The sequence below is a fragment of the Rhinolophus hipposideros genome (genome assembly GCF_964194185.1).
Source record: "Rhinolophus hipposideros genome assembly, chromosome: 4".
Taxonomy (NCBI): domain Eukaryota; kingdom Metazoa; phylum Chordata; class Mammalia; order Chiroptera; family Rhinolophidae; genus Rhinolophus; species Rhinolophus hipposideros.
This window is the reverse complement of record NC_138050.1, coordinates 71,840,568-71,867,456: the sequence shown is the minus strand read 5'-3', so window position 1 is coordinate 71,867,456 and position 26,889 is coordinate 71,840,568. Positions and strand designations below refer to the sequence as shown.

Sequence of the window (26,889 nt, the reverse complement as noted above, 5' to 3'; positions counted from 1 at the left end):
CCCATTGACATGTCAGCAGCAATCAAGGCTCAACTGCAACAGGAGGGCCACACAACCCACACAACAGACACGCCTGGAGCGTGATCAGAGAGACTGTACCACTGGGACCCACAGGACATCTACTCCATAAAACCACTCTACCACGTCAATGAGACATAGCTGCTCTACCTAATACATAGAAACAAACACTAGGAGGTGGCCAAAATGAGGAGGCAAAGAAATATTTCCCAAATGAAAGAACAAAACAAAACTTTAGAACAAAGAAAATTGGAGACAAGCCATCTACCAGATGAAGAGTTCAAAACACTGGTTTTAAGGATGCTCAAGGATCTCTGTGATAACTTTAACAAAGACAAAGGAAACATAAAAATGGAGATAGAAAACATAGAAATGAACCAGTCAGAAATAAAGATTACAATAACCAAAAAAAGAATACATTACAGAGACTCACCAGTAGACTAGATGAAGCAGAGGTCCAAATCGGTGATTTGGAAGATAAGGTAGCAGAAAACAATCAGAACAGCTAAAAGAAAAAAATAATCAAAAGATAAAAAAAGGGAATAGTTAAGAGGCCTCTGGGAAACACCAAGTGTACCAACATTCACATCATAAGGGTGCCAGAAGAAGAAGAGAGAGAGCAAAAAATTGAAAACCTATTTGAAGAATTAATGACGGAATAATTCCTTAACCTGGCAAAGGAAAGAGACATACAAGCCCAGGAAGCAAGTCCCAAACAAGACGAACCCAAAGAGATTCCACGCCAAGACATATCATAATTAAATACCCAAGGTTAAAGACAAGAGAAAATCATAAAAGTAGCAAGAGAAATCAATTAATTATCTGTAAGGGAGCTCCCAGAAGACTGTCAGCTGATTTCCCAGCAGAAACTTTATAGGCCAGAAGGGACTGCCATGAAATATTTAGTGATGAAAAGTAAGGACCTACAACCAAGATTACTTACCCAACAAAACTATCATTTATTATCAAAAGACAGATAAAAAGCTTCCCAGACAAGAAAAAGCTAAGGGAGTTCATCATCCAAAAAACCAGTATTACAAAAAATGTTAAAGAGACTTCTTTAAGAAGAAGAAAAAAGGATAAAAAATATGAATAATAAACTGGCCATAAGTACATATCTATTAACAATTACTTTAAGTGTAAATGGATTAAATAATCCAATGAAAAAAATAGAGTGGCTGAATGGATAAGAGAACAAGACTTACATATGTTGCCTACAAGAGACTCAGTTCAGATCAAAAGACACACACAAACTAAAAATAAAGAGATGAGGAAAAGATAGTAATAATAATAATAATAATAATAATAATAATAATAATAATAATAATATTTTAAGGAACTGGTTTCTGCTCAGGAAGAACAAGATTAAGTAGGATACTCTTTTAGAAAGAAGGAAGCTAAATGGGGAAGAAGGAGTCTGTGGGATTTTGGAATTACATGTATATGCATGGCATTTTATAAATAAAATGATGGGCACACAAAGGAAATAATTTTTCCTTCACAGGCTTTTGTCCCCCTAGAATTAACACAGAAAGTGGGTAGTTGGGGACTTATATTTTATAATCCACCATTTTATTTTAGTCTTAGAGGTACCATTTTCAATCAAATGTCTTTGCTATCTTAGAGGTATACATATTATCTTCACTTCAGAAAACTTAGTTACTTGTTCCTTAATGGAAATTATTTTTCTCTTAATTGAACCATAAAATGAAAAAAGAATATATATGTATATTTCTAGCACACTACAAAGTTAACAAAATAATGATCAAAGATTTAAAAATTTAACCAACGCTCTGAGTACGTGAAATAACAAATTCAAGTCCTAATAGTTACCATAAGATTATCCTTAGCACACAAATGACATAATCCAACAGGATAAGGATGTTCTGTTCCATTTTGTATATCCAGCAGAGAGGAAGATGCTTGACTTGATAAATGTTGCACATTGAATGAGTATCATTGCATATTAAAAGACTGATGAGAAATATAGTCTACCTTATAGTCACGACCACAAATTAAAAAATGTAAAGTGTTATATACATTTCTCCTTGGATGTGTCCTCATTCAAACAATTTTCCAGGAGTGGTATATAATTCTTGTTTACCTGCAAATTACTTACCTTTTTGAGTCACTACTATGTTTGGCTGAAAAGGAACATTTTCTTTTATTTCATTTGTGTGTGTATGAGTGAATTGTTTTGTTTTTCCATCATAAAAAATGTATTGAGTGAATGACATAGCTTTAACAAGTAATTTCAACAATATATTTGCAAACAATTCTCTATTTTCTTTTTTTTTATCCTGCAAATATGAAAATAAAAGATTTATGATTCAAAGAAAAGTTTCTCAACATTGAATAGTGGACAGACCTCTTTTTGTTAGAAAAATATCCTAGGTGATCTCTTCAATTCAAATTGCATTATGGTATTAATTAAATGCTTAAAAACATAAATCTTGGGATAACTGCAAGTTATTATTGGAATTTATAACTATAAAACCAAAGGGAATTTACAAATTAACTTCAAGCACAATTACAAAACCCATAAAATTAAAGTAAACCACATAAATTTAAGGTAATGGATCATGTGTTGCTAGCAGTTAATTTCCAAACTAAATTTGAATACGATATGCTTTCTATAGTAAAAATTTATTTTGAATTTCACAAGCCTAGTCCACCCTGAGCCATGTAATTATTCAATTTCTCTTTTTTCTCACTTTAATGTCCTTACCAAACTTTTGTTTTTGTAGAGTCCTACTGATACAAATACATAGCATATGTATTTTTTGGACAAACACATAGCATATGTGATTTTTCTACCTCAATTCTTACATTAATTTGTCATCATTAAAGTACTGCTTAGAGCAAATGCAATAAAAAAAACAACCCTAAGGCAATCATGACATAAAATAATAGACCTTCACTTGGTGATATAAATGGTACAAAATAGACTGACATAAATTTATAATTAAATTATTATTAAAATGAAAAGATACAAATTAAAATGAAAATTCTATGACGCAGTTGTTCTGTAATAGCATGTTGTTTAATTTCCACATATTTGTGGTTTTCTTGTGCTTTCTTTTCACAGTTGATATCCAATTTAAAAACCTTGTTTTCAAAGAATATGGTTGGTATTTCAATAATCTTAAATTTGCTGAGGCTAGTTTTATGTCCCAACATATGGTCTATCCTTGAGAGTGTTCCATGTACACTGGGAAAGAATGTATAGTCTGATGTTTTAGGATGAAGTGCTCTACATATGTCAGTTATGTCCATTTCATCTAATGTGTCATTTAGGGCTGCTATTTCGTTATTTATTTTCTGTTTCGATGATCTATCCATAGCTGTCAATGATGTATTTAAGTCCCCTAGTATAATTGTGTTTTCATCAATTTCTCCCTTTAGTTCTGTTAGTAGTTGCTAGGTATATTTCAGTGCTCCCTGATTGGGGGAATATATATTGATAATTGTTATGTCTTCTTGTTGTATTGTCCCCTTTATAATTATGAAATGTCCATCTTTGTCTCTTGTTACCTTTTTTGTCCTGAAGTCTGTAAACTGCATAGAAGAAAGCATAGGTACTAAACTTATGGACCCTGCGTTCAAGAGGATTTTATGAATTTAACCTCAAAGGGCAAGGGAAGTAACAGCTAAAATAAATGAATGGACAACATCAAAATAAAAAGCTTCTGCATAGCAAAATAAACCACCAACAAAACAAAAAGGCAACCAAGCAAATGGAGAAAATATTTACAAACAATGCCTCTGATAAGGAGCTAATATTCAAAATATATAAAGAACTCATATTACTCAAGAAAAAATAAACAATCCAATTAAAAAATGACCAGAGGACCTAAACAGATATTTTTCCAAAGAAGACATACAAACAGCCAACAGACATATGAAAAAATGCTCAATTTCACTAGCTATTAGGGAAACTCAAATCAAAACCACAATGAGATATCACTTCATACTTGTTAGAATGGCTATCATCAAGACAAATAATAACAAGTTTTGGATAGGCTGTGCAGAAAAAGAAACCCTCATACACTCTTGGTGGGAATGTAAATTGGTACAGCTGCTATGGAAAACAGTGTAGAGGTTCCTCAAAAAATTAAGAATAGGATTATCATATGACCCAGCAACTCCTCTCCTGGATACTACCCCAAAAATCTAAAAACATTTTTCCATGAAGATCTATGTACTCCAATGTTCACTGCAGCATTATTTACAGTGGCCAAGACATGGAAATAAACAAAATGTGCTTCAATAGGTAATTGGGTGAAGATGATATGGTATACATACACAAAGGAATACTACTGTGCCATAAGAAAAGATGAAATATTGCTATATGCGACAACATGGATGGATCTTCAGATTATTATGCTAAGTGAACAAGTCAGGCAGAAAAAGTATAGAACAGTATGACTTCACTTATACTACGTGGGATATAAAACTGAAAGAAACAAAAGAATAAGACAAACAACCAAAGAAAACACAAATTCAGACACAACAACAGTTTAATAGTTACCAGAGGGTTACACTGCAGTTTCTGAGGGGGGATGGTAGGAGATGGTAAAAAATAGTAATAACAAATAATAAAAAATTAAAAATTCTAGTAGAGAACTTGTGAGATCTGAAAAATATGTCCACAGAGCTCTATGTGTCTGTAGTAGCAAGTTTGAGAAACATTACGTAGTAGACATAAAGAAAAAACTACTACTAGGGTTTAATTTTACCAGAGAACATGTATAAGTTGATCAATTAAAAATCTGTTCAATTGTTTTTCCAGAAAATAATGGTGAAATTATAGTTTTGGACACAAACCATACAATCCACTTTAATTTACCCCATAACTGAGTTGAAAACTTTTCATTTTCAATAAAGTTGTTAGACATTTCTTCAGCATTAACTATTTTATTTTCAGTATATGAATATAAATTATGTAAATTCCTTTACTGTAGTTCCTCTATATTGCAATAACAGCAATTATACAAAAGCTCAGTAATATTTGACTGGTTATTTCTAAAATTAAAATTGAATGCAGATTCTGGAGGAAAAGTAGATTTAATTACTGAAGTAGGAGGCTTGGAATTTCTGTGAAAGTGCTGAAAGTGACTCTGGTTACTATTGGTATATCTTAAAATATTTATCTTACTAGTTCTTTGTTACTCCTTATTTATTCAGAAACATTTAAGTCCCTTATTTTTTTCTTAATTATATTATCTCCCTAGCACTAGCATAAAGTTTATATCTATTACTGAGTTCCTTTTTTAACGAGAGAGTGAGAGAGAGAAAGAGAGAGAGAGAATAGTATATCCCATTTTTTGCTTAGTCATTTCCTCAAATCACTGAGAAAATTTGCTCTTTTGGACATCTCAAATATTTCTATTTGCATAATGAGCATTTTTCCTTAATATCAAAAGTAAAACCCATTGCTTGTAAAATGTCAGATAATATAGAAAATTGTAAATTCTACTAGCTGTGGATTGTACTATCTCAATCTTAGCATTATACCTCAAGTCATGACAAGATGGAATATTTAATCTCTTTTTTTTTCCTTTATCAAATCTCTATGCTTTAGGTAAGGGGTAAGTCTCTTCTATGTGACTATAACCTATATTTCCACAGGTCATAGAATTCCACAGGTCATTTTTCAAATTATTGGCAAAAATTAAGTCACATTTGTAGTAATAATACATTTTTAACTGCCTTTCATTCCCCAGAGCTCTGCAGGAAGTCTCAACATTGCAAATCTCCCTATTTTTTCCTGTTTTTTAATTTTTTAATTAATTTTTTTAACTCAGGAGACATTTCCATATGCTCACAAATATATATGTTCAAGTATCTACCCTCTCAATTATTACGTGCTTCATCTACACTGCAGTTTCTGAGCAGTACTACATCTGCTGGACTCCGTTATTGCTTCTTCTGTCATGTACCATATTTTCAAGGCAAAGTATCATTTTATGGAGAAGTCATTGCTTCTTTTACACATAGCCATCACTTGCACTAAGGATAGTCATATAAAAAAGTTATTCTTATCAGCATGACTGTCTCTGACAATATGGAATTTTATGCTCCTGGAAAACAGTGAGTGATGCTTAAAAATTCCCCCAACATTCTGTGTTCCAGGAAATGGCTTACTGCAAAGAACCACCATTCCTCATATGACTTAATAAAACTCATAGATGCCCCCTTGTTTACCTATGAGAAGCCAGAGACAAACCCTCCAAATTCTTATTTACCCGTCTTTAGTTGATGGCTTTAAACTTCTATGTATTAACCTCATTCAAAAAGTATTCTTTGGGAACAAACTGAGGGTTTGGAACTGAATTCAGCTTTTAGGAAATGTATCTATTATGCTTTTCTCAGCATTTGTTGATGTAATATTCTTAAGATGAGGAAGAAAATAACATCAATATTCTTTAGTTCTACAACTAAAATTCTACATCCAAACAGCTATTTTAAGCGAGTAAGAGGCATTCTAAAAGGAAGAAGAAAAATATTTAAAAGAAGAAGTGAAAGATATTATTTTGTCTTTTTCACTGTCATAGCTACAGTTTCTCCAAATGATGAGACATTCAATATATTATTATTTTAAAATGAATTAAGGATGCTGCTATGTAAAATAATAATATGCTTCAGAACAGAAAAATACATCAATTCTAAGTTACAAATGAGACATGTAACACACCCAGTTTTGGACTTTGTGTCATAAAAGGAGAGAGCGGGAGGGAGAGGGAGAGGGAGAGGGAGAGGGAGAGGGAGAGGGAGAGGGAGAGGGAGAGGGAGAGGGAGAGGGAGAGGGAGAGGGAGAGGGAGAGGGAGAGGGAGAGGGAGAGAGAGAGAGAGAGGGAGAGAGAGAGAGAGAGAGAGAAAGGCTACATTTGTTTCTGATTAGAAAGATTTAAAAGCCAAAACAACCAAATGCAATGCGTGGTTTTTGACTCCAGGTGTGAACAAATCAGCTATAAAAGTCACTTTGAAATGTCTAAATACTCAAATATATAATTGAAGTTAAATAATATAGGTAATCTGTCTCAATTTTGTTAGCTGTGATATAATGTTATTCTAAAATAGGAGAATTTTGTGCAGGGTAGTTTCATGCTTGAGATATTTAGGAATAAAGTGTCAAGGTATCTGTAATTTATTTTTAAATATTTTTAAAACGTATAGATATTAAAATAAATATAGAAAGCAGCAATACTTACTGAAATTGGATTTTGAATAGTTTTTCATTGTATCATTCCTTACACTTTTCTTAATGTGTAAAAATATTCATGTGTACAATGAAAGAGATAGAAGGAAGATAAATATTTAGATAAAGAAGAGAAAAATAAAGGAGTTGTACTCCTGCCTCAAGGCCATTTCAGAACTGGTAGACATTTAAAAATCTTCCTTAACAAATATGAAGCCTCTAAGAGTAAGGGTGACATAAGTGTCTTCTCTAGACTGCAATGTGAGAAGGGGAACTCTGCAGATGCCTCCTCAACAGAAGGGATGATGGATGGCACAGCTAATCAAGGGAGCAAGATCAACATGATCTCATTGGTAAGCATCCTACTTGTTCCTGAAAATGATACCAAATTATTTCAGCCTATTAACAATACATAAATATTAGCCTTAATGAAATCACAAATATTTAATATTCTTAGATTGGTAGATATTTCCATACATTCCTATAAACTATCTATATCTTTATTACAAAAACTTTTTTAATTTATTGGGGTGACAATTGTTAGTGAAATTGCATAGATTTCAGGTGTACAATTCTGTATTACATCATCTATAAATCCTATTGTGTGTTATTAAAAAAATTTATGTTATAAGTATGTGAGTGAGTGAGAGAGAGAGAGAGAGACTTTGATCATTTCCCTAAGATAAATTCCTACAAACAGAATTATTAGGCCAAAAATCTGAACATTTAGGAGATTCTTAATTAACATTACCAAGCTCCATTCTAGAAAATATAGACATGATCATAAATTATAATCATCATAATGGTTACCATTTATGCAATTTCTTATATGTAGGCATTACACAAAAAATGTTACATGCCTGATTTTCTTACTGTATCCAATAGCTTCATTAAGTAGATGTTATTACCACAATTTAACAGATTGAAAAACTGAAGCTTAAATAGTTGAGGTTATTTTCAAGTGCATAGAAAAAGGAAATTATAGAAATTCATCTTTATTAATTCTTTCCACCAAAATATCCCTACCAACATTGTTTGGAATGTTCATATGCACCTTTCCAACATTGGGTCTTATACTTTTTAAAGGCTAATATGACAGGTGAAAATGATAGCTCATTTTTTTAATTGTTGGCCATTGTCTTGACCATTTTGATTTTTCTCCTTTGTAACTGCCTTTTCCTGTCTTAAACACATCCTCCACTTGGACTTTCACCCAGTCCTTATGAACTTATAATTATGTGTAGATTAATATTATTAAATTCTATTTGACTTATGGGTTAAAAGTATTTTTCTGTACTGTAAATTGAAAGAAAATCATACATCTTTTAAAGAAATAGGAGCTGTTCATCTAACTTAAAATTTCAATAGAAAAACGTAAGGAAAATTAATTCTGGATAATTCATTTGTTTCATGATTTTATCTCTCTGTAACAAAAATGCAATAGGTACAGATGAACAAATTGCTGATATACAGCGGGTGCCAAAAAAATGTTAAGACAGGAAAAAACTGTATTTTAAGACAGGAAAAAACTGTATTAAAATTACGCTGATGGTAACCACTTTGAGCAACTCTTGTAATTGCAGAAGTCAAACGTGACTTGTATTCATCTTTTGCTATAGTTATATATTGAGTATTACAATTGTAATACAGTTTTTTGTGTATATATTTTTTGGCACCCCCTGTATTTGATCAATGAAACTATTCTGAAAAATTTTGTTGCAAAACAGTCTATTTTTGTTGTTGTTGTTGTTAACTGAGTTTTAAAAATACAGCTGGCTTTCCAAAGTGTGTAAGTCAAACTTAGCACGAGCTTTTGCATATTTTAATTAATGGGATTAGTTTAGTTTACTGCTATCTAATCTTTTGTCTTTAAAGTGTTATAAATGTATATTTTTTAAAATAAAAGTCCACTTATCCAACGAGTTAATTGTAATGTAGCAAACAGATATTTCTTTTTTAACATTTCAACCATATTTGAGGGCAACTATAATTTTAAAAATTAGTTGTAGAGATGTAACATGAAATCTCTCTGCAGCTTAAACATCTATATTTAATAAATGTCCCCTCATTGACTTTCACGGTTTATCAAATATTGATCTTATACACATATTTTCACATATGCAATACAAAGTCTACAAATATATGGCCAAAATGAAATAAAAAGTAGAAGTAATAATTGAGTTAAATGAGGAATTGCTCCTACTTCCAAGGTAAAAATGTTAAAGGTTTGAATGATGCATGTTTGCTCTTTTCTTTGAGAGGTATCAACAGTGTGTAAATAGTAATCTAAGTCATACTTATTATGGAACCATACCGGGAAAGATTTGTAGTAGTGCTAAAGAGCTTTCTGGAAACAGTAGTCATTAAACAGCATTTCTAAGAGAGAACTAAAATGACATAACCAATTGAATAGCATCCTCAGTTTAATGCTATTGTTGGTGTATGTTTAGCAAGACTTTACTCATAAAATCTCAGAGAATATGAAATAGATCATATAAAATATAAGTGATAATTCAAATAGGTTCATCTTATTTTATATTATCCTCCAGATATAATAGAAACTATTTTTTTTCTAACATAATATATATGATTTGCCGACCTATCCTTTGGAAAAGGTTCAGGTCCAGTCAAGCAGTAATAAATGTTCTTAGCATATTTTACATCATTGCCTAGAAAACCATGTCCCACTAGACTAGTCATTCAAATTCTTTTTGGGGCACTCATAAGAAAGAGTCAGGATGAGCATTATTCTCATCTTTAACATTATTCATATTTTGTACAACTAAAGTTTTGGCTTTCTTTTGGTCAATTTTATTATACATTAGGCAGGTTGCAGTGAATCCCTTGTTTCTCACACTTGGTTTGTGAAGAAAAATATAGCGTTCACTTCAGGAGAAAAATGCACATAAATCTTGTTGAAATCTGAAAATGACAGAACTGACTAAAAAAATTAAATCTACAAGAATCCAGTCTTATGTTATTATATGCTGCATGTGTGTCTTTTTTAACTGGTGAGAAATAGATTTAGGAGTATCGTAAAACAAAATTTCAAAACATTTATTGTAAGCAATTATTTCTAGGAGGAAAAAGAAAATAGGGCTTACAAAAATCCCGCCAATTTTATGTCAAGCGGGTCTACAAAACAAGTTGAGTTCATGTTGTTCATTAATTGTTAAAACTCATACTTTCTGCAACATTATTGAAACATGAAAAAAAGAAATGCCACACAAAAAAATTCAGTGCATGTGGTTATTGTACTTAAGACAGAGTCTCAACCTATTATTCAACCAATTACTTGGCTACAGTGGGATGTAGGGAACATGTGTACTTATTTGGTACTATAAGAATTAACTTTCCCTTTTACACCTCCAGCATCTTGAAAGGTCATCATTCTCTCCTACCCATATCTAAATCCCATTTGTCAAAAATATATATATATCCCACAGCTCTGATTCCTCAGGACATGTTCCTTTCTCTTAAATCCAGTAAAACTGTGGAAATTTTGGAGTGAAGAAGGAGGCTCTCTTTTATGAATGCTACCATCATTTGCCACATGAGCAAATTAATATAATATGGAGATCACATATTATTGTATTCCAACAGATCAGGAATCCTAATTATGGTTCTTCTACTTACTAGTCTGTGACCTCACATATGTCATTAAATTTATGTTAGACTCTGTTAAGATATCTAGATGTTGTGGTTAGCAGTCCTTATTCTTTAGGTTTGCTGAAAATTTTACATCTTCATGTTATTTCACCACTGAAACTATATGTGGCTTCTACATAGAATGTCTGAATCCTCAACCACCCAATTTCTAGAGCCATAAAATAAAAAGGAGATAGGCAGAAGATACAAACAGATAATACACAGATTGTATTACTAGCTATGGTTTTAGCCCGAGGCCCAGTGGTTTCATAGTTGGATTAATCTGTATAAAGCTTTCAGAATTCCTTTTGCCTAGACCACTGACAAGCTTAAGAACACTGAAAGCAAAAACTCATAGACACAGACAATAGTTTAGTGTTTACCAGAGGATAAGGGCAGAGGGCAGTGGTAGAGTAATGTAAAAGGGATCAAATATGTGGTGGTGGAAAGAGAACTGACTCTGGGTGGTGAACACACAATGTGATATATATATGATGTATTATAGAGTCGTACACCTGAAATTTATGTAACTTTACTAATAATTGTCACCCCAATAAACTTTAAAAAAAGAGAGAAAATTAAAAAAAAAAAAACACACTAAAAACAGGATTAATGGGTTTCTTGGACCTTTTTCCACAGTCCTTTGTTCTAATCATGGTTCTTTACCACTACAGTAATGGTGAAGAGACAACAAAGAGAGCTGTTCCTAAGGAAGAACTTACCAAAGACAAAAGGGAAATATCAATGCATCCCTAAGGCCTAGAACCTCAGACTCAGTCACATGTTCTGAATCTTCCTAGGCAGGGTCCCTTCCTTGTGTTATAGAGCCAGCTGTGTGTTCTTGGAGAAAAGTTCATTAAGAGGAAACTCTTAAAAAACACACCCAATGTTTAGGAATCCATTTTTTAAAGAGTTCCAAATTTATGCAAAGCACAAAAGTTAGAATGAGTTAGAATAGATATTTCACACAATAAATATACAAATTAGGACAAAATTAAAAATTATGGTAAATCTTAAAAAATAAACAGATTTTGTGGGAGAAAATAATGAGAAGATTATATTTATGCTGGATAGTCAGTGTAATCCTCTCTGAGGAAGAAATATTTAATAATATACTTAACCTACCAAATATCATAGGCTTGATTAGCTAGTTTCTACAGAATGCATATGGTTTTTGCACCATCATAAAGTCAAAAAATCATTAAGTTGAATCATCATTAAGCAAGGGACAATCTGTATTTGGTTAACATATTAGAAAGTTCTTGATTAAATTTATTCTGTTTTGTGCTTTCCCCTTCCTATTCTCCTCCCCCTTCAGAGCTCTGTTTATTAAACTTACAATGGGTTTATCAGGAGGTAACCCCATCATAAATCGAGAATCTTCTGTAACATCTTTGCATTATTCATCCTAATGAACACACCTAATTCTCTAGTAAGAGAAAAGGAAAAGAGCCTTATAGCATCTGTCTTCTTTTCCTTTATTACCCTTTCAGGGTTTCTGCCTTCCTGTTGGCTTCCTGTAGTTTTTAAATTAACAGCCACTTTACTGATCTTCATTTCTCTGCATTATTTCCTTCTTCAGTGATTTTTGATAACCTGAGTTTCCTAAGGCAAATTTATAGTTTTAGATATTTCAAATGGAAGCATTTACATACTAATGACCTCAAATTTAAAACCCTGTCCATGATTTTTCCTATGGGTTTTAGGTCAATTTAACCTACTTTCAAACTTTCCATTTCCACTTAGATGCCAATCGCCAGAATGGTAACATGTAAGAATATAAAATCTAGATTTAAAATTCACCTACAAGAAAACCAATCTTTCTTTTCAGTAATCATACCAATGTATAACTAGTTACTTAATCCAAAAAATCTAAGTCCAGGTCTATAGTTACCATCTTGCTCAAGCCACCACCTAATGTTTTCTAGGCTTTAAAAATTGCTTCTAATATGGGCTTCTGCTTCTACTCTTGCTCACCACTTACCAGTCTATTGTCCCCAAAGTACCAAACTTACAATTTGAAACAAGAATTGGATTATGTCATTTGTGGAAAAAACAACTAGTTTTCCAGCAACATCCATTCTTACCTTTGTTAATAATTGAATCACTAGGTTTGAGTTACACAGATAGTTGTCCAGCTAAGGACTACCAGTTCCTTCTTTTCTTGAAGCTTAGTACATTGTATGTCTAAGCATTATCCAATTGAAGGGTAACTGAAGTAATATGTGCAACTTCAGGGTGATGCACTGAGAAGAAATATGACAAACGTTTCTTCTGGTAGAGGCAGTGTCTTCTATAGCAGCCCAGAGATGGAAGCCACCTTTTGAGAACACCAGAGTCTCAGTTATCAGACCATTTCTCTTATCTCTGGACTGTTACAATGAAACAAAAACAAATGAGCAAATCTTTCTAACTTTTTAAAACCATTGCTAGTTTGATTTTTTGTTATAGCAATTAAGACCAAATTCTAACTATGGCAGGTTGTATTTTCTTAAAATGACTGCAATACTATGCCCTATTCTGCATGCTCTTCTTATAATGCAGCTTTGATCCCTATCAAGATGTGGGGGTGTATGCTCCCTTGTCTTAAATCCTTGAGGTTTTATGTCTATGATAGAAACAATGATATGTGACTTCTAAGATTAAGTCATAAAACTCTATATTTTATAAGCCAGACACCATGTGCCAAACCATCCCACATGCAGAGATCACAATGAGAAAGCCTTAAGACTATAAGAAGACAGACATGCCAAGCCCTCAGGAGTTCCCCTTCTGCTCTAGCTCCAGTCACATCTGACTGCAAGTGCATAAGAAACCTCAAGCTTTGCTAGTTGTTATTATCCCATAGTAGCCTCACAACAATCTCAAGTCAGGGACAAACTTATCTCAGCATGGTTGTGGCTTTTACCTAATGGATTAAACACCAATACAATTCATAGAAAGCACATGAAGTTGTTCTGGTAGAAGCAACACCAGATTGAACAGAAAGAAACAGAGAAGGTACAAAATAAACACAGGCCTTTGAACTCCTGAGCTTTTATGAACAGGAAGCAGGCTGAGAGAACTACTCAGATGTAAATATGAGCTACATTTTATGGAAAGAAGGCATGGATGTTTCAAGGGTACAACCAACATCCCAGAGACAGAATCCGCAAGCCATAAAGAGTCATTCCTGGGAAGCAACACTGTGAACTAAAGTCGCAAGCCATAAAGAGTTATTCCCGGGAAGCAACACTGTGACCTAATCAATAAACTAGCAATATTTTCCCAGCTGAATTTAAAAACTGTTTCGGACCAGAGACCTCTCTGTGCCTTTTATCCACCTCACCCCTTTCAATGCCTAGTGCAGTTATCCCATGCCTGTCCAACCACTGAATGAATGTTGGGTATGTAGGGGATAGATAACATGCCTCTTTATTTCCTATAGCTTCATATAAAGGATTGCAGTATTTGAAAAGATGTAAAAAGGGTACAGCACTAGAGAGCTTCATCCACAGCTACAAATGGTTTAGATGATGAGATCTTACTTCTTGATCTTGTTCCGGATGCTGTAATGGGATGAAACTTCTGGGAATTGTTGGAAAGGATGAGTATATATCACATGTGGGAGGAATGTAAATGATCAGTGGTCAAAAGGGAGATGGTGGCCCTCAAATTATTTTGTTACTCCTTCTATGCCTCTCCCTGAAATCTAGGCTCTATATACATAACCAATAGGGTATGGTAATTGATATTGTACCAGTTTCCAGAACAAGGCTAAAAGAAACTGGTAGTTTCCATTTCCTGTCTCTTGAGACCTTTACCTTATACCCAGCTACCATGCTGTGAAGAAGCCCAGGCAGCCCAGTCAGGATGCCTGTCTGGAGAAATTCACATGGAAAGGAACAGAGGCCCTTGGCCCATAGCATCAGCTGGATTTCCAGCTAACTGTCAACATTTATTTGGAGCAATATACATATAAGACACCATTTATAAGTGGATCCTGCAGCTCCCAGTTGAGCTGATGATGTTATATAGATGAAAGACCAGCCTTCCTTTCATCAGATTGCAGATTGGTAAACCAAAGAAAACTTCCTGATGTTAAAACTTGTTGATGCCAATAAGCTTAAAGTGGTCTGTTAGAGAACAAGCACACTAATTATACATGGCTTTCAACCCTCCAAAGATTTCCCAATGAATTGGAAAAAAATAAAATCCACAAGCACAGATTACCAACCAAAGCAAAATGTGCCCTTCATGACTTGATCTGACCACATCTCCAATCTCATTTCTTTCCACATTGACCATTTCTCACTCTTTTGCAAGTCCAAGAGGTTTCTTTACAGTCCTCAGTCAATCTAATATTCTTCCAACTCAAGTCCTTTGTTCTTGTTGCATTTTTCTCTGGAATATACTTTCTCTGGATTATTTGGTTTTTCCTCATCACTCAGCTCAAATGCCACTGCTTCAGGAAAGACATCTCTGACCATTTTAGTTATTTTTTTTTCCCTTGCACTTCACTTTCACATTACCCAATTTTATTCCCTTGTAGCATGTATTACTATTGAAATTAACTACATTAATCCTTGTGTATATTACCTGTCTCTACTTCTAGATTTTAACCTCCATGAGCCAGTGTCATTGTCTCCCTGTTCACTGCAGATTCTTCAAAGCCATGTGTGACACAGGTTAAGTATTAAAAATTTATGTGACATGAACACTGATTGAATGGCAAATGTACTTTGTTATGTTTCTCATTTATTTGTCACCTTTCCCTCTTACCTGGTGACATTAATTCCTTACTCAGACATAACACTAAATTAGGGATATTCTAGAACTGTCCATTGTGGCCACATTGTTCCACTTAAGGGACTAACGAGTTGGGTTCTGCCATGTATATCAAAGTTAGATGTAACTTAAATTGGGTGGAGTACGGATAAAGTAATTTCATTGCTTTTACTCTGAATTTTTTAAGAAAATCAAAACTAGGTTTCTCTAAAGGTACAATAATCAAGACAGTATGGAATGGCCATAAGATAGATATAGATGTCTTTGGAAAAGAATGTAGAGTCCAAAAATATTTAGGTTCCATAAACCTTTTGATTCATTAGTTTTAAATGGTTGGATTAATAAATAACTAAAATTTCTAAAATGAATGGTGGAGTAGATTTTGAAACAAATGGACTATATTTGGTCCTCAGTTCACTTGATAAATGATTTTGAACACATTGTAGACTTTTATCCCCTAATACTGCATTACTGTCTCCCATCAGTTGAGTCCAGGACTTGGCCTTCTTTCAAGACACCTCAATTTATGATAATGTTTCCATCTCCTCCTTAGAAGCTGCTGCACATTCCTTCAAGACCATCTGGTTCCAGAACAACTTATAACAAGATTTCAAGCCAGATGAGATGTAAATAGAGACCTCACTTTTTTCTTGTATTAGCTAACATTCATTGAGCACATACTCACACATTGCAAGAACTACTTTAAACACCTTACTATATTAATAAAATAAATATTCTTTTTCCATGAGGTTGCTATAACATAAATGAACAAACTGAAGCATAGTGAGGTTAAGCACCATCTCTCAAACAAACAAAACACAAATCTAAATGTAACTCAATCAGAATTTCTAAATTTTATTTTCATATATCTAAACTACTTCCTCAACCTGATATTGTTCCATTTAATTTTCCTCAGGCTATTCCACTAGCATGCCATACAACCAAAAAATATTGAAAATGTACAAAATTGACTTCATTTTCCATCCCACAAAATGGGTAATCTGTTCCTTTTCTTGTATTTCACATGGAGCGAATGGCCATTGTCATAGCCCAAAATGTGGAAGTTCTTATTTTTATGACTCTAATATTCACAAGTGCTACCAAATTATATTGATTTCATGTTTTTAATAGTTCCCTAATCAATTCAATCCAAAGGATTACCAGATCTGTCTTAGTTCAGGTCTGTGGCATTATTTGTAGAAATTACTGTAACGTACTCTGAACTAGTCTTTATTTCCCCTGGTATCTGATCTCTTTCAGACATTTCTTCAACAATAAATTACCTAATAATCAAATCTTGATAGTGCCATTGGGGCTAGATTGAATTTTTCAATGATCCTCCACATTATATTGAATTGTTAATTTATTTTTAATCACTCTCTATAATAGGAAGGAAAACTCTTTGCCTTCAACGATCTTTAATATTTTAGATCAGTACATAATACCAACAAAGAGCTAAAAAAAGTTTACTGAAACAATTTTTAAAATGTAGAGAGTATATGAATATAAACTTGTGTTTTGTAAACTAAGTAGAAGTTAAAAGCAGAAATCTGACTTATATTTTCGATACATTGTAATTCATTTTTGGCAGTATCTAGAGTAAAATAAAACTTAAAATGAAAGGTTAACATGAATTCGAAATGGTTATCTTTAAAGGAGGAGTGGTGTAAGGATTAATTTCCTTGATTAAATATATTTGTAAAAAAAATCGTATCAGATGCTGAAGTTACTGCTAAATTGAAAATCTTACTATTATTTAAATTTTGAAATCAGTAACAATATTTATTAAACATTATTATGATAACCATTATTATGAAAACAATTTAGAGAAAAGAGCTCTGCTTATAAAAAAATAATATAATAGAAATCTAATAGGTGTGAAATCAGTCAGTAAAGGCATTAATAGTAATTAAAAATAAACTGAATATTTATCTAATTTAAGAAAAACACAACTATTTCACCCATTTTGAAGAATTGGTAGGGGAAATTCATTATCTCAATTGCAAAATAAACATTTAATTTGCCTTCTTGCTTTTTATTAACATAGACCTGAAGAGAACATGATTTCTTGCTGTTTATCCCCCCCTTGGTTTCTTTCTTTGCTTCTTTCTTGCTTTTTTTCCCGCAGTTCTTTAATAAAAAAATACTCTATATTGGTATTTCATTTTGTTAATGGCAACTTTTACATAGTAAATAATTATTTGATCATGAAAATATAGGATAATTTATCTAGTTTGCTCATTATCACAAAAATTAAAATTATTTGTTGAAAACGTACCCAATTAACATTGAAGTGTTTGATACAGTCAACAAACTTTAATTTTATTACACATAAGCTTAGTATAATAAAAGATAAATTTAGGTATAGAAATTCTGTAAAGATAAGAAAATGGTATAATGTCGATTTTAGTAACATATTATTAACACTAACAAATGCTTCAAAAATTAAATTTCTTTTATATTATTAAAATGAGTAAATTAATAAAGTAATGACATTATTTTACATAAAACACTCAACATTAAGTAATGTGGATAACACTTCGAATAGGAGTATATGTAAAATGATACAGAAAAAGAGCTAAAATGTATTAACAGCAATAATTAAGTTGATAGTAATTAAAATAGGTTGCCTGAAAATATAAACCTTTATCTATTTTTAAATGTCATCAATAGGAATCTGGTAAAATACTTATTCAAAGTTCAATTTCAGTTAAAATCAGGACATATAGAGCACCAATTTCCTGCTTAAGAATGGCTATTAGCAATGCTTTCCTATCTACTTCATTTCACTGAATTGCTGCCAACATAATGACTAAATTTTATTCTACCTTAGTTCTTTTAAATCCATATCCTTCTTTGTAAAGATTAAGAAGAAGAAATAAAAGAGAGATTATCATTTAGAAATACTGTGAAGGTCAGTGTCTGCGACATGCTAAAAGCATTACACGATATGTAGCCTCTAGGATATCAATACTATCTTAAACCTATTTATCACCAATTGGATGATCTTGTGAAGTAGTAATTTTCAATGTTTACCTCATCACATACATAAGGACGTTAGCTAATATGTGATTTACATGTATATGCATCCATGTATATTGTGAAGAAGTACACGGTTCTGCACTCAGCCCTGTGTCTCTAAATGAGAAATTAGGGAACCCTCTTATTCCTAAACATGTTTATGTCCAACAATGTTTCTTAAAGTACACTAAGTGTACAAAATCATCAAGGGTGCAGATCTCCTGTTGCTAATTCATGAGACTACTGAGACAAAGTTCTAACTAGACAGGTCAGAAAGGAAAAAAAAGTAAATTTTCCCTAAATTTTAAAGGGTGAAGTTAGATAAGAGAGATAAATATTCATGAGAAGTGAGAAAACAGGAAAGTGAAAAGTACACTTACACAGAGTTAGTACACTAATTTGATGAGTTCATATATGTACGTAGTTGAAAGTAAATGTAGGCATTAATGGCAGATTATGTAGGCATTTAATAAAGGCAATTTCAGAAAACAATTTGGAATTTATCCATAGATCAAACCAGAGATAACAGGATTTTGAGCTCCAAAGTTGTATGATCAAAATCTTGCATTGGGAGGAATCCATCTGAAAATAATGCATTGGATAGACTGAGAAAAATTTGGAGGCAAATAAATCTGATACAAATTTACTGCAATTCTCTGTATAAAAGATTATAGGACTCTTAAGGATGGTTGTGGCCACAAGAATAGAAAAAAAGGACAGATCTGAGGCATTGTACAAAATAAATTGAGTTAGTTTCATGAACAATTGAAAATAGAAGTAGAAAGGAGAGTTACATGTATCCATGATGATACTCTGGGGTGTGTTGAGGTGAGGGATGGCAGGAGACCTCAGCTCCTTGTAATATCTATCAGCTTTCACAAACCACACTAAGTACTAATAATATAATAATCACATAACATTAATTTATATTTTCTTAGTTTTATATAAAGTATATGAAAGAAAGAATCTTGTCAGATTTGTACTATCTTCCATTGTTTTAAAAACAACATATAAAGTGGTTGCTGTGGAAAAGTTTAAGAAAAATTTCCTATCCATGCTTCTTCTTCCTCCAATGTCATTGAGCCACTCTTTCTCATGCCCTACTATACATAAATTCTGGAGTATCACAGATTAGGAACAAGGCTGAATAACTGTGAGATTCATGCTAATAATAACAGGACTATCATAGTTCCAAGGGACTTTATGCCAGGGAAAATGTAGAATTATTTTAAACGTGTAAGGAGCTCAAGATGATGAGATAGAGAACTATCTGGCAGGCAGCTAGAAATGAAGGTCTGAAGCTCAATGTGAAATCAGAGGTGAACGAAGCAATTGATGAAAGGGTTAAGTATGTAAACTGAATTCAGGGCACACAAAATATGCAAGAATTGTGGAAAAAATAAGGTAGAGCAAAACAGAGGATAAAATTCAGTCAGGAAAGCATAAAGAAAACATTTTGCTATAAAACACTGTAAGCTCCCAAGAAAAGAATTTCCAAATGGGGAAATATTCATCAATATGAAAAGTTGTAAAGTCACGGAAAATGGTGATGGTGTTTGCTATGCCTCCATTCAACAGATATTAATTGAATATTGTTGAATTCATGAGATCTTATAAATAATTTTTAAAAATAATTTTTCATAAAAGAGAACAGCCAGAAATCAGATCTCAGCTTTTGACAAGTTTATGTAGAAAGATAAGAGTCCTTGTAGTCAAGGTTGTTGCCTTGAATTGTAACTATAGAATCTACTTTGGTGACTGGAGGCTCATGAGTAATTGTAGACAATGGCAGTGAATGGGGAAAATAGAAAGTTTCTTTTTTAATTTTAAAGAAATCTATCCTTTAAGTACGATGCACCAGTACTGTGGCAGATGTTTTCAATGCCTTCATTTATTTAATTCTCGTGAGTTCCTAAACTCATTTTACAGATAAAGAGAAATGAGTTTACACACTAAAGGTAATGGTTCATGATTAAACAGATCATGAACATTGAAATTGGATTTTAACTATTTTAAGTTTTAACGGCTGTATTCATCATACTGAGCATGTCATGTTTTTCAGATGCATAGCAAGAACTAAATGAGGAGCTGAACAGAGTCTAGGAAAGGTTTTTGAGAAGGTAGTGGTGATAAATCAAGGGATAACGGAACATACAGCTGTCCAAAAGAAGTAAGAGGAGCACTTGGTTAGTAAGGATGCATATAAAGACAAATATAAAATGGTAGAAAGTAGGAAGAAATGGCAGCTACCTTGAGTGCAACTCTCAGAATTCATAACCCAGAAATAATGGCGTAGTTATGGATTTCTGCAGAGAAAGTTTTAAAGACTCACCTTTGACACATCCTTATATAAGAACCCAATAAAATGTAGACTCTTAGAGAAAGTTAGAAGGAAATCTTGATAGACAGATCAGCTATGTGAGGTACTATATGAGAGCTTTTTAAAGGAAGAAAGTATAATGTGATCCATATATCCTTTGTCATGTGATTTTCATGAAGTATGAATTTAAGTTAAAATTGTAACTGAAATACAAAGATAATAAACAAATATGCCTTTTGATCCAAGCACATATTAATCTATCTTTTGCACATACATAATAAAAAAGAAAACGGCATACTTCCTCTTAAATCCAGCTGCCTTGCCCTGAAATAGTGAGATATCTGCATGCAGTAAAATGTTATATGAAAAGATATGTTTATATTATTCAGCATGAATTCTAATAATAAACTAATCCCAGTTTATTTTTAGTACAAATGAGAAATCATTAAAACAGCACATCTATTTTAAATATACTGATGTATAAAACATACGTAAATCTGTAGATATTCATTTCTCTATCATTGCTATACCAGAAATCATTTCAAATATTTTTAAATATATTATAAAATTAACACAATCTAAGTACAATAATGAAATATGTTTGCATATTATAATTAATTAGAGGAATTCTCATTGACAAAACATAATTCCTGGGATATTCTTATTAGTAATATGTAATTACTTTACCTGAATGACATGTCATACTGGAGTCTTCTGTCAGTTCAAAACTGGACAGCATGTTTTCTTTATTCAGTGAAGACTATATTGTGAAATGAAAAAGTACAAATTAATTACCATTCATACTTCTACCTCCATAGTAGGAGGTAGATAGAGAAAGAATCAACTTGAGAAATGGCAATGCATTTTTTAAAAATTCTCTTGGATTCAGTACTTAAATATTGCAAATGCCTATTATATGGAGATTTCTTTTCTTTATGGTTGCTGTCAATTCCAATTTCTTTCACAAAATATTATATAAAAGACCTGCCAAATGCCAAAATGGGTTTGCATAAAATGCAAATTATTTCCACTTCAATGCATTCTAAAGAATTAGGAAATTACATATATGTATACATGTATATATATACATGTATACATATATATATATATATATACATATATATGAATTATATATAGGAATTATATATAATTATATATATATAATTTGTAATATATATAGTTAATATATATTAATTCCTATATAAATTAGGAAATATATATACACATCCATGTATTGCATATGTATAATTATAAGAAGTTAAAGGACAATATATTTATTAAAATATTATATAAATATTAACTTATACAGAGGGTGCCAAAAACTTGTATATACATTTTAAGAAAGGAAAACTGTATTTAAAACTATATTAAAATTTTAATACTCAATATATACCAATAACAAAGATGAATACAAGTCATGTTTGACTTCTGCAATTACAAGAGGTACTCAAAGTGGTTACCATCAGCATTCAGACACTTCTGATTATGGCAAACTACTGCTTGAACAACTTTGACCAAAGTGTCCACTAGGATAAATTCTTTTGGCACTCTCATATATGTTACATATTCTGAATTCATTGGGAAACCAACATCTACATATTGGTAAAGTGCTCTTACTCTTTAGATGTAAAACTTTTTATTTGTTTATTATTGTTTATGTTTTTCATTAAGTTTATTGGGGTGACATTGGTTAATAAAATTATATAAGTTTCAAGTGTGCATTTCTATAATATATCATCTGTATATTGAATTGTGTTCGCCACTCAAACTCAAATCTCCTTCCAACATCATATATTTAACCCCAGCCACCCTTTTCTAACTTTCCTTCTGGTAACCACTTTCCCTCTGGTAACCACTAAACTGCTATTTGTGTCTGAGATTTTGTTCATTTGTTGTCTTGTTTGTTTTATATCCCACATATGAGTGAAATAATAGTGTTCCAGACTTTTTGTGTCTGATTTATTGTGCTTAGCATGATAATTTCAAGATCCATTCATGTTGTCACAAATGGCAGTATTTCATTTTTTCTTATGGCTGAAGTTTTTTATTGTATACATGTACCACATCTTCTTTATCCAATTATCTATCAAAGGACACGTTAGTTGTTTCCATGGCAGGCCCACTGTGAATAATGTTGCAATAAACATAGGGGTCTATATATCTTAATGGATATATCTTAATGGATATATCTTAATGGATAAATGCTTTCACATTTTTGGTGTAGATATCCAGAAGAGGGACTGTTGTTTCTTATGGTAAGTCTATTCTCAATTTCTTGAGGAACCTCCATACTAGTGAATTCTATCAAACATTCAAAGATGATTTAATATCTGTCTTCCTCAACCTCTTCCAAAAAAATTGAAGAAGAGGCAATACTTCCTATTTCACGTTATGAGGCTAACATTACCCTTACCAAAACCCAGTAAGGATAACACACACACAAAAATTACAGACCAATATCTCTGATGAACACAGATGGAAAAATCTTAAACAAAATACTAGCAAAGAAAACACAACAATACATTAAAAAGATTATACACCACTATCAAGTAGGGATCATTCCAGAGAGCCAAGGATGGAAATCAATGTAATACACCACATAAATTAAGTAATAAAAAAAATGATCATATCAATAGATGCAGAAAAGCATTTGACAAGGTAAAACATCCATTCATGATTAAAACACTTAATAAAATAGGTATAGAAGGAAAGCACCTCAGCATAATAAAGGTCATAGACAACAAACCCTCAGTTAATATCATATCCAAATTGGGAAAGAAGAAACCAAAGAGAAAGAATTAAAAGCCATCCAAATTGGGAATAAAGAAGCCAACTTGTAACTTTATACAGATGACATGCATGATTCTTTATATACAAAACCCTAAAGATTCCACCAAAAGCTATTAGAAACAATAAATACATTAAAGTTGCCGGCTACAAAATCAATGTACAGAAATTCATTGCATTCCTATATACCAATAATCAAATTTCAGAAAAAGAAATTAAAAAGAAAATTCATTTTGTAATTGCAAAATTACAAAGGATGTGAAGCACCTATACACTGAAAAATACAAGACATTATTAAAAGAAATTGAAGAAGAAACAAAGAAATGAAAAGATACTCTGTTTTTATGAACTGGAAGAATCAATATAGTTAAAATGGCCATATTACCCAAAGCAATATACAGATTTAATGAAATTTCTATCAACATCCCAATTACATTTTTTTAAAGAAATAGAACACAACATCATCAGCTTTGAATGGAATCACAAAAGACCATCAATAGTCAAAGCAATCCTGAGAAAAAAGAACAACGTCGGGAGTATCACACTCCCTGATTTCAATTTATACTACGAAGCAACGATAATCGAAACAGCATGATATTGACAGAAAAGCACACATACACACATGATCAATGGAACAGAATTGAGAGCCTAGAAATAAAAGCATATATATATATATATATATATATATATATATATATATATGCAAATAATTTCCAACAAAGGGGATAAAAACATAGAATGAGAAAAGAAAACCTATTCAATAAATGGTTAAATGGTACTGGGAAAATTGGACAGCCACATGCAAAAGAATCAGACTAGACTGCTGTCACCGTACACCAAAATTAACTCAAAATGGTAAAATTATTTTTAGAAGTAATAATAAAATGGCAATAACTACATATCTATCAACAATTACTTTCAATGTAAATGGATTAAATGCTCCAATCAAAAGGTGGCTGAGTGGGGAAGTAAACAAAACTCTTACATATGGTACTTACAAGAGACTCATTTCAGATTCAAAGACACACACAGACTGAAAGTAAAGGGATGGGAAGAGATACAAAAATATGATGATTTAAGGTAGCGATGAGGTATACAAAGGAAAAACAGGATAATTTAAAATAGTAATGAGTTTTATAAGGAAAATGTTGGAGGATATAGTAGCCTAATTAGAGTGGTTCAGGGACATTTGACTAAGACATGACTGATCAGAACTAGAAAGTAGACTTAGTAGACAACATTAATGAATCATCATTTAAAAATTACCTTTCAATAAGGTTTTGGTTATTTCATAAAATAATATGATAAAATTAATATGCCCTTTTCTAGAACACACTCAACATTTAAAATAGTTCTTCTATAGGTGACTCTAAGGTCTAAAGAATCACAAGACAATGTAATTTTTTTCTTTTTTAAGATTTTATTGGGGAAAGGGAACAGGACTTTATTGGGGAACAGTGTGTACTTCCAGGACTTTTTTCCAAATCAAGTTGTTGTCCTTTCAATCTTAGTTGTGGAGGCGCAGCTCAGCTCCAGGTTCAATTACTGTTGCTAGTTGTAGGGGGAGCAGCCCACCATCCCTTGCAGTAGTCGAGGAATCGAACTGGCAACCTTGTGGTTGAGAGGACACACTCCAACCAACTGAGCCATCCGGGAGGCAGCTCAGCTCAAGGTACCGTGTTCAATCTTAGTTTCAGGGGATGGAGACCACTATCCCTTGCGGGACTCGAGGAATTGAACTGGCAACCTTGTGGTTGAGAGCCTACTGGTCCATGTGGAAATCGAACCAGCAGCCTTTGGAGTTAGGAGCATGGAGCTCTAACCGCCTGAGCCACCGGGCCGGCCCGACAATGTAATTTTTAAAATTAGTTTATACTAAATTTGGCTTCATTTTTATCTCTTTAAAGTTATGAAAAATCCACTTCAAGAAAAACCCAAAAAACTCTCGACTAAGCATACAAATATCTGTCCTTACTGTAATGCAAGAGTCACCAATAGAGTAAGATTTAGACTATTGTATTCAGTATATATTAAGAATAAACATTTTTTGAGAAAGAAAAACTCATAGACACAGACAATAATTTAGTGGTTACCAGAGGGTAAGGGGGTGGGGGGTGGGTGATGAGGGTAAAGGGGATCAAATATATGGTGATGGAAGGAGAACTGACTCTGGGTGGTGAACACACAATGGGATTTATAGACGATGTAATACAGAATTGTACACCTGAAATCTATGTAAATTTACTAACAATTGTCACCCCAATAAATTTAATAAAAAGAAAAAAAAAGAATAAACATTTTTCTTTACCTCATGAGAAAACAGATTGAATCAAAATTCAGGTGAACTTGAAAGAAAAGAAAAAATGAGTCACTCCATTCTCCACTTCTACCACCAAATAAGGTATTCTTAACATTAGAGGCACTACTTATTGTAGAGAGCATAAAATGATAGGTTAGAACTACAAAAATGGAGTCCATAGTCAAAAGAGAAAAATGTTTTCTAGTGTTTCTGCTACTATTGTCTCTGAAGCTCTAAATTAAGGGACTTCCTTATATCTTTTTTGATATGGTACATAAGTTTATAGCTAATCAGTTCTCACACTTGAACTAGTTACAAATGCCATTAGCATAAAAGAACTGAGGTAAAAATGTTGTAGATAACGGGAACTATGAGAAGCTTTTATCTTTAAGTAGTTCAGGACTATATTAATATTATCTAATGCTTTAATAATTGTTTATGCAAATGGTTAATTAAATGATGAATGGATTTAGAATGAGAAGACGCTGGCAATTCCCAAACTACTGAGATCAATTTCACCAGAAAATAAAAAGAAATAATAACATCTCCTCTATCTCAGAAAGTCTTTGTTGAGAAAAATGATATAATATATGTCTCCAAATTACCATGTAAATAGAAGGAATTGTTACTCTTATTTACACAGGCATTGTTGTAATTTTATGATATATTGACAACTTTACATCCAAAGAATATGATTCCTAAGGGATTGGAAACAAAGAAATTTCAAGAGCTGAATTAAGAAGTCATTGTACTATGTGTTAATAAGTAAAAATTCCATAACATTGCCAAAACTATTTCTAGATTCACTTTTTCAGTTTATTCATGAAC

The 26,889-nt window shown here is 32.3% G+C and overlaps 1 long non-coding RNA gene across 1 annotated transcript in view; it reads right to left on the bottom strand.

Moving 5' to 3' along the window:
- The window catches only part of LOC308496989, a 129,018-nt gene that overhangs the window by 71,615 nt on the left and 30,514 nt on the right, over positions 1 to 26,889 (bottom strand). Inside the window, exon 2 of the long non-coding RNA XR_013993239.1 lies at positions 21,663 to 21,735. This is a non-coding gene — a long non-coding RNA (uncharacterized lncRNA). The remainder of the gene's footprint in view (positions 1 to 21,662; positions 21,736 to 26,889) is intronic.